Source organism: Simochromis diagramma, unplaced genomic scaffold (assembly GCF_900408965.1).
Source record: "Simochromis diagramma unplaced genomic scaffold, fSimDia1.1 OVJJ01000556.1, whole genome shotgun sequence".
Classification (NCBI taxonomy): domain Eukaryota; kingdom Metazoa; phylum Chordata; class Actinopteri; order Cichliformes; family Cichlidae; genus Simochromis; species Simochromis diagramma.
The window spans coordinates 5683-15580 of NW_024387381.1; the positions used below are offsets into that span (position 1 = coordinate 5683).

General features: G+C 40.9%; 1 long non-coding RNA gene across 2 annotated transcripts; it reads right to left on the minus strand.

The window, feature by feature from the left end:
• Positions 1-215: 215 nt before the first annotated feature.
• On the minus strand, positions 216-9621 carry LOC120720117. 2 transcript variants are annotated; one of them, XR_005692796.1, is made up of 3 exons: positions 9411-9621; positions 7139-7312; positions 216-1601 (listed from the first exon to the last, which is right to left on the minus strand). It is a non-coding gene; the product is annotated as an uncharacterized LOC120720117 (long non-coding RNA). The 2 variants fall into 2 exon arrangements; XR_005692797.1 differs by lacking the exon at positions 9411-9621 and adding an exon at positions 7806-8267.
• Between the last annotated feature and the right edge of the window lie 277 nt (positions 9622-9898).

The following is a 9898-nucleotide window of genomic DNA, read 5'->3' on the forward strand; positions in this document are numbered from 1 at the left end:
CTCTCTGAACCTTATCCGTACCTTATTATATATATCTGTACTATGTAAATAATGTATATTTTTATAGTTTTTTCATTTAAATTATTACAGTACAATATCCTGCACGTCATGGATATATACTTATAAGCACAAACATATGGACTTTTACATTGTTTTTTATATTATTTTTTACTTTTTAACTTTTGTTTCTTCCCCCCCCCCCCTTTTTTTTTTACTTTATGTAAAATCCTTTTTAGCATGTCTGCACAGTCGGGGGGAGTACTTTTTTAGCCAGGAAAAACATTTCACTATATGTTGTACCAGCTATAACTACATGTGACAAATAAATAAAGAATTGAAATTGAATTGAATTGAAATGCTAAGTAGGTTGTTGTTATTAGAAAATGCTAATTTATCTGCTAATGCTAACAATGTTTTTTCTTACATTTTAACAATATGATGTGTGTTACCATTAATAACTATTGCTAATTTGATGTGAATTAGCATTATCAAATAATGCTAACACTTTTCCCTTCCCTTTTAATAATGTGAGCAGCTAGTGCTAAGTAGGCTGATGTTAGCAGCTAATGCTAATTTGATGTGAATTAGCATTATATTAGTGAGCAGATAATGCTAAGTAGGCTGCCCTTATTAACTAATACTACGTTGACGTGAATTAGCATTATGCACTACTGCTAATACTGTTTTCCATTACTTTTTAACAATGTGAGCGGCTAATTCTAAGTATGCTGTTGTAAATACCTAATGCTAATTTAATGTGAGTTAGCATTATCCAATAATGCTAATACTGTTTTCTCTTACTTATTAAAAATGATAGTAGCTAATACTAATACTCTTTTCCATTGGGTAACAACGAAGTGAGGAGTTAATGCTCCTAAGGTAATAAGCTAATGCTGCTAAGCTAATGCTGTTTATGGGCCCTGTTAGAATCAATATTTTATTCTCATTCTGTTGTTTGAGAACGATAACAGAAAAATGTGCACTTGAGAACAAATTTATTGTGAATTCAGGTGTGAATGTAGAGTTTGTCATTATTTAAGCTTCCATTTCCAAATGTTAGCTGCTCCTGTCTGCCTCTTTGTCACACACACAGACTGAAATGATTCACAGCCTTGTTTCATCCTTCTGTCACTATCACTGTGGACATACAGCATGGGAAACATACACATGGCTGACACTTTATTAGGTACACAGTGGCATCTATCTCAGGTACACCTGTGACCTAGATGTTCCTGCAAACAGACTCCTTGGAGACCCCCTACATGAATATCCATGTACTATCCAGCTAGACTAGTGTGTCTGTCCCTGAAAATATTCCTGCATGTCTGATTGTTCATGTCTCATCTGCAGGAAACAAACAGGAAGTGAGTGAAAGACACAGTAAATGTTTCCAGCTCTTCCTTTTCTATCAGACATTATCTCCATACCTGAGAGTGTCCAGTCTCCAGCCTGGATCCTTCAGTCCAACCGACAGCAGCTGCACTCCTGAGTCACCTGGATGATTGTAACTCAGGTCCAGCTCTCTCAGATGGGAGGGGTTGGAGCTCAGAGCTGAGGCCAGAGAAGTACAGCCTTCCTCTGTGATCAGACAGCCTGACAGACTGCAGACACACAAAACAACAATCTATCTGTTAACAATCGTTTTCTCTTTGACACAATAACATCTATCCATCCATACACCCATTCAATGTAACTTTATTTATAAGTGACATTACCCAACAGACAACAACAGTCATCTGAAGCCGTTTAACAGTGTAAGGTAACAGCCTCCAATATTAGAGAGAAAGCCCCAAACATCAGACAATCCACTGTGAGCAGCACTTGGTGATGGTGGGAAGAAGAGCTCCCTTTGACACAAAGATCCTCCCAGTGAAAACAGGCTCCAGGAGGAGCATCTACCATGACTGGTTGCAGGGTGAGGGGAAAGGGAAGAGATGAGCTCAGAGAGACAAGAACAAAACACAAACGAACGAGACAGAAGACAAAAGTTAAGGACACGCAGTAGTGACATATAAAAGCATCAGGAGTGAAAAGGGGGGAGAAGAAAGCAGAGCATCATGGGAAGTCCACCAACAGCCTGAGCCTATAGCAGCATAACTAAGGGATGGTTCACCTGATCCAGCTCGAACTATAAGCTTTATCAAAAAGGAAAGTTTGAAGCTGATCTTCAAAGTAGAGAGGGTGTCTGTCTCCTGAACTCAAACTGGGAGCTGCTTCCACACCCAGTCCAACATAGCCCGGATTTCTTTATGTTTGCTGCTTTGACAAAACCTCAAATCCCAGTCAGAGATGATGAGCATCATCACAGTGATGATCATTTCTCTGTAACCCAGGCTTTCTGCTTCAGGATCTGTGCACGCTCACAGAACAAGGAGACCTTTAAACATCATTTCACTAAATGGATGGACTGAGCTCAGCCTACAGATGAACTGGTGCCAGAGATCATAAAGAACATCAAACAGTCAAATTCAACACTTTAATGGAAATATGAGATTAATGCTGCAGACAATCATGAACCTGCTGAATTCATGAACATCAAGAATGCAGCGAGTGGTAAAATAAAGATTTGACCTCAGTGTGCTCAGTGTTCCTGTCTATTCCTAACATATTCCTAACATGATAGCTGCACTTTAGAGCTCTAAAACTGGAACTGACACATGTTTAAACTCTACATGTTACTCAGTACATTCAGTTCTGACACTCGCCCACAGTCCAACAAAGGAAACATGGAGATCACATCAGTTTGTCACCAAAGTCTAATTATTAGGGCAACTTAACCTGTTATTATCTCGTTAACTCATTAATTGATTAACATCAGCAATTATTTTAATCACAGTTTTTAAAATCATGATTATTGTGAAAGTGCTCACTGGCTCTGAATATAAAAGCCATGGGTCACAGGAGGGATGTTGACCAGTGCTGGCTTGAAATGGGCGTCATTATGGGTCTCGGCCAATGAGAGCATTGAGGGTGGGCCTAATACTACTGCAGCGCTCACATGACCCAGGACAGAAAGAAAGGGGAGACAGGTACAGATCTTTAACATGTTCATTTTAAACTCTTCCAGGAGGCAGTGTTGATACAACTAAAGTTATCTGGAAGCAAAGTTGAGTTTTTTATCACCGGAGTGCTTCATGTCTGAAGTATCACTTAAATGCTGTTGATGGCAGCAAACAAACCACCCAAACAAACAGAGGTGGGAGGCTTGGGCAGACTACGTAGCTGGTGGGAGGAGTCTAGATAAACCAAAGAAAGACAAGCTAACAAACGCCACAGTGAAGTGAGTAGCTACAAACTGCAGGCCGATTAGTGTTGTTGAAGAAGTCGGTCTTAGGATCAACAAATGACGGCATGTATGAGCCTCAAGACGCACCATCACAAGAAGAACACATGAGCTGTAGAAAAAGGAGAGACTACGAAAGCCACGGCGTTACAACGTGCACCAGCTGTTGGTCTCTCTGGAGACTACTGGGCGTGGCTGGGTAACCATGGTTACCTGGGAGTTACAGAAACGTGCAGAACATGTGATTCATGTTGCACAGCAGTGGGACACTTGAAATAAAGTCAGCACACAGTACAGATAGTGCATCAAATATGATGCTGCTGCCAGACGTCTGCCTTTGAACACGTCCCTGCATCGCGCACAACACCAAGGTTGCCATGGCAATCACAGCTAACAGGGACAAAGTGCACAGCTGGAAGCCTGCAGGTATATTTAACATGATGTATTTCTCAGTGTCCTGTCTGTGTGTGAGAGACAAACAGCCTCTGTATGTGTGTGTAAATACAGCATGAATATGTAGAGGACATGTTTGTGGATATAAGTAAATGAAAGCTCTGCGTCATTTGAATCTTTGACTCTTGTTTCTGTTGCAGGTCTGTGACTGAACTTCTGGGAGGAGAAACGTTGGTTTCATGCTCTGTGATTCTGTGTTTTGTCATCTCTCTCAGGTGATGGAGAGCTCAGATGATGACCCCGCCTACGTGGTCAAATTCAAGTCTACATTCAGAACAGACCTGGAGACACGCAAGCAAAAATGCCAACATTGTATATGTGAAAACTGCTGCTGGAGCCAGATTCAAGGAGCTCAAGTGTTTACCCAGATCTTACTGAACTTACTGCAGGAACAGAGGGTTGTTGGAGGGAAACCTGTGGAAGCAACAACATCCGAGCCACCAGAGAAAAAGTTGGCCCTGTTGGTGCTTCATCAGAGTGTGAACAGGAGGAAGACTCAGCTGAGAACAGTGTGGTGGATACAGAGCAGAGCCCACCATCAGTACAGAGGCCTGTCCTTTAGAGTGCTGCTCCGAACATGCAGCACATGTACTTGGCCACAGCTGCAACATCTGTACCTGTGAAAGCTTCTTCTCTGTTGCTGCTCATATTGTAAGAAGAAGAGAGTTTCTTTATCATCAGAAAATGTCAATGAGCTTGTGAGTCTTAGCAGCTGGCTCGGTGCAGAGGAGGAAGAACATGTCAAGTCAGAGGAAGATAAATGCAGTTCATGTTGTCAACTCAACCTGGACTGTTGAAAGAGTTTTTCTTTGTCTTGTTTCTGACTGAGATTCTCCAAAGGAAATCCAGCACAAACACACACTTCACACACTCAAAGTCCTGCACAGTAAATGAGCTGATGAGCGTTTGTGCTGCTGCCTGATAACAGAACAATAGTTCTGCTGCTTCCTGTTCTGGAAACACACATTTATAAATGTTCACTTGCTGTTGATCAAAGGTATGTTGGTGGCTCTGGACGCTGAGGGAACTTTGTAAAAAACTAGATCAAATGTTAACGTCCTGGCAGAGGCAAAGAACTTTGATTTGATATTTGATTAGATTCATGTTTCAGCTCAGACTGACAGAAATATTTGAACTGCTGCTGTGTTAAAGGGAACACTGCTGTTAGAAAGCACCTGATCTGTTTCTGCACACTGAATGTTGCACTTCTCATACTGCAGTACTATTAAAATAAGTACACAATGCACTACTTTTGAACTCATGATTGAATGTTGCTGTAACAAAGCCATTAATGTGATTCACAGTGTTCATGGTTTCCCAGCACAACAAATGGTTGCACAAGTGTGACTGATTCACTTTCTAATGTGTGTGTAGCCCACACTGTGTGTCACTGTGTCACAGGTGAGTCTGTGTGTCCAGGTTCTATGAGGAGAACAGGATATAGTGACTGAGTCCAGCAGCTTAAAGTCTGACTCCATCCTCCATTTAAATAACTCACAGCAACCACTGAATAGCTTTGCCTTTGTGTAGCTGACACTTCATTTTAATGTCCTTCTATTCTGGTTCATCTGGTCTCAGTTTCTATAAGCACACAGGTTTCATCAGGGACTCTATGACCTCAGTAATCTTTGCTGGGCCTTAATGCTCTGAACAAAGCTGCACATCACAAGACTAAATAGAAATGAATCAGTCTTTCATTCTCACTGCTGTTTGACTTCAGCTCTCAATGTCCCACCATAACCCATGGAAAGAATTACTGTCCATCCAGGCTGCTGAACATGAAGCTGGTGAAGGTGGAGTATTGTGAGGGCTGATGGAGATGATGATGAGGAATCCAGGAGCAGTGGGTGGATGGCAGCATCAGCATGAAGGATCAGTGTGAGAACACATCATCATCCACAAAGGAAACCAGTCTGAGTGTCTGACGCTCTTGTTAGAAAGACGCAGTCCCAGCAGTTAGCTTGTCTGCTAGTTAGCTGAGAGCTAACTCACTTGTACATTGAATACCAAACTGTGTAAACCAGGGGTGTCAAACATATGGCCCGTGGGCCAAATCCAGCCCTTGAGATAATTTCATATGTCAAATATTGATGAATTTTCAGGCTTGCTGATAATCAATGTGAGCACGGCTGAGATTTTATTCTGATGAGCAAACCATGTGGCCAAACACTTTAAGAGACAGACTGGGATCATACCATTATGTGAAAGAGGACGGAAATGTCCCATAGACAGCAAGGGTAGTGGTAGAGACCAGTACACAGAGAAATGGGAGCTGTATTGAAATGCAAGCGTGTCAGGAAAGAGTGAAAAGGCAAAATGAGCAGCATCTGGCTGCATTTCAGTGATATTGGAGACCACAAAGCTGAGTGCAACATTTATACAGGAGATATACAGGAGACGCTGAGAGTAGAACTGATAAAATTAGGAGCTGGCTAAAGTGAGACCCATTTTTATTTCCACCCATTTTCCATTGTGGAGGACAAAAGGTTTCAAACTCGTCCAGGTCTTAAACCTCACGTGTTCTTCCTAATAGCAGTAAATGGATAAAAATAAGGCTTTTATGAAAACACTGAATAAAACTTGCTGCCTTTAAAAAGACTAAATGTACAGTTCAGTATTGAATACTACATAAAATAAACTATATATAAAGTGTGTCTGAATGGCAGAGATGCAGAAATATGTGCATGTAGCACAGAGCCACGGCTCAGTGTCTGAATGAGTCTCACAGACCTGAATGTGCTGTTGAAGCCATTTATAATTATAACGTAATTCTTTACTCGTTTGATCTGCTCCTTACCACAAGCCACCAGACGTAGAAGGTTTTGGACTTTTAACTATATTTTCTGAAGTTTTACAACTTTTCTTACTGTTAAAATCCTCGTTATGGCCATTCATGCTGTACAAAGTAATTAGACATGTGTGGTATCTACAGAAATGTCAGAATCTCAGCTAAAAGTTCAGAAAACCATCTCAACAACCACCAAACAGCTGAAACAGCAGGTGAACATATAACACAAAAAAGATGTAAACACAAATCCCCCTGATCATCTGTTTTTTAAACATGAAGCGTAGTTTTGGACGTTCATTTACTGCTGGTTCAGTGAATTTTGGTTGGACAGTGATGAAACCTGCAGTCTCAGAATCTGTGAGAAGTCTGCTTTCAGCACGCAACAGCATTGTTGTGTTGTGTGGATTCACCTCTGCAAACTCATCACTGTTTTACCATCATGTTTCTACTTAGACAATAACAAAGGAAGCAGTTCCCAGGAACTACTTCCTGTCTTGTTAACATAAGAGTATGTTGCCCTTCAAAACACCTCCACTTCTCCTCTTATTAGAGGACTGCCTTATTATTAATCTGCTAATTCTGTCAGTTGATGAAAGAAAAATGCTTGATCTCACCTGAGAGTTTCCAGTGTACAGCGTGGACTCTTCAGTCCTTCAGACAGAAGCTTCACGCCTGAATCCTTCAGGTTATTGTTACTCAGGTCCAGCTGTCTCAGATTAGAGGTCTGAGAGCTGAGACCTGAGGACAGAGCTTCACAGCTTCTCTCTGACAGGTCACAGTGACTCAGTCTGAAAAATAACAGATAAACAATTACAAAAATAAAACACTTATGTTGAAGTGTAATGAGATACTATTATATTTAGCAATATTTAATCTTGTTTTGTCAGGAAACTGAGCACTTATGCAGAGCAACATGTGGAGAGAATCAGAGGAGAAGAAGTGAAGGGAGAACAGCAGTAAAACAACACTGAATTGTTCAGTGTGCTTTTGATATCAACAAAATGTTTCAAATTTCTTTTTTTTTTATTTGTTTTAGTAGAATTGATGATTATCACTTAGATAACAACCACAGGCCAGGTCTAAATTGCACTTTGGTGACAGTTACACCCAGAAATATTTCAGAAACGTGGACAATTTGTGCTCCATTGTATTCAGTATTGAACAAACTGAGTACCGATGACCACTTAATATTTTTGATATTTTATTTGAGTTGTTCCACCTGATCTGTGTTAACTAGAATAAACATTTAAAAACTAAAGCTATCATCACATATTCACTTACAGAGCTTTGTTGGAGGCTTTGACCACTGGCAGCAGCCTCAGAAGAGCCTTTTTAAAGGCTCATGTTCTCACTTAGATCATTTATTTCTACTTACATTTCATTCTGGGAAAAATGGGGATTACTTTGAAAACAGGAACTATTTTCCCCAAAAATCAGCTCTGGATTAGTAAATCACTCCAACATGTTCTCAGTCAGAATAAGCTGTCTTGTTATGATGGAGAGAAGAAAAAGATCGAGGCACAGAAACTTGTTGAAAGAGAGATAACGCAGCTAAAATCAGGTCTAAAAGTAAAGCAGAGCATAGGTTGAATAAAGGACACTCAAGGCTGGCTTGGAAAGGAATGAAGTCCATGGTGGGGATGCAGAGCAAGGACCAAAGATTAATGTGATGCTGAATCAGCAGAAGACTTGGACTCATTTGATTCCAGCTTTGATATCATTGATTTCAATGAAGAGCTTTGTGATTGTAGCAAAGGGCTGGTAGCTCTGAGAGTCCCACTGATGAGGTGTCTGTGAAGGTTCGCAGTCATCTAATGAGCTTAGAAAAAAAGGCATCTGGACTTCTTTAAGTGTCTTGAAGACGTTTCGCCTCTCATCCAAGAAGCTTCTTTATTTCTAGGGTCAAATGGTGGAGAGTCCCAGATTAGCCTGTGTACAAACAGACTTCAGCCATATGAGAGTGAGTGTGAGTGAATGAGAGCACACACAGGACACTCTGATCTCTGAATGTGTGTGACGCAGTGAAAAAGAGGATTGTACTGGATATACTGTGACTGACAAACAGAGTTTAAAGAGAAAGGTGTTTGGATTAAAATGGATTATGCTAAAGTGACCGTGCTAATGAAATCTGAACTGACTGAAATGCGAAGTGAAGATAATTCAGATGTAAAAGAGAGAGAGGTGGTGATGATAAGGTGAGGCTGAAGATCAGTGAAGGGCATGTAAACACCTGATTGGCTGAGTAGATATCAGATCGACAGTTTCACAGTTTTCCCTGTGGATTATAACTTTAAGAAGATGTGACATTCATCAAGGAATCCTGCTTTCTGGATTATTTCCATGAACACTGATCTGGATCACATCTACAGTGCTGGAAGTGCCCATCTCACCACCAACCTCTCTGTGCACATTCACTTTTCAACCCTTTGTGAGACACTAAAGGTGTAAATCTGAGTATTTATCTATGTTAGTGCGAACACCTCTAATAGGTTGCTTTGGCCTTTCCAAGTAATATCTTCCCTTGGAGTCTGCGGTCCAGGCTCCTAAAATCATCCTAGTTTTACAAGCACTACAATCTAGAGGAGAGCTGCACTAACAGGTGTGACTGATGAGATCTGACCTGCAAGGATACTCATGTTTATGTATATCAGGACAAGCAGGGAAGACCTGGACATCAACTCTGTCAGGCTGCCTGAGTCCTCTCACCCACATCAGCTCAGAACTCTGCATTATCTACTGAGTCAGACTCAGAGGATCAGGACTCAGAAGTTCTACAAAGAGTAGAACCAGACTTCCTGTATAGAGGTCTGCGGGCCTACTGATCCACAGTGTCAGCACAACTTTCACATCATATTCATCTCAGCACAACTAAAACATGTGACTGACCTCAGAGTTTCAAATCGACATCGTGGATTCTCCAGAAGAACACACAGCTGCTTCACTCCTGAATCCTGCAGTTTGTTGCAGTCTACACTCAGGTCCAGCACTCTGGGATACGAGGGATTGGACTTCAGAGCTGCTGCCAGATAATCACAGCTGATCTCTGACAAACCACAGCCAAACAATCTGTATGAAGAATGAAAGATGTAAGTTTATTAGACAAAGTGCTTGAAATCATTCAGTGTTTCATCATCTGTTCAGAGCTGAAGAAGGTTCAGAATGTAGAAGTTTAGAAAATGGAAACTCCAAACAGCTGAAGCCAACAGGAAGCAGCTTCAAACAAACACAACAAGAGAAAAAACTCTGAATGTTTCACATTAAAGTCGTACATTTATCATAAAAACAGGGAAAACGTAGTGTTTTTCATTCAAGGAACCACAAGGCTTCACTTTTAAAGGTGAAGTGTGAAAGAAATGGACATATTTGAAGTCCAA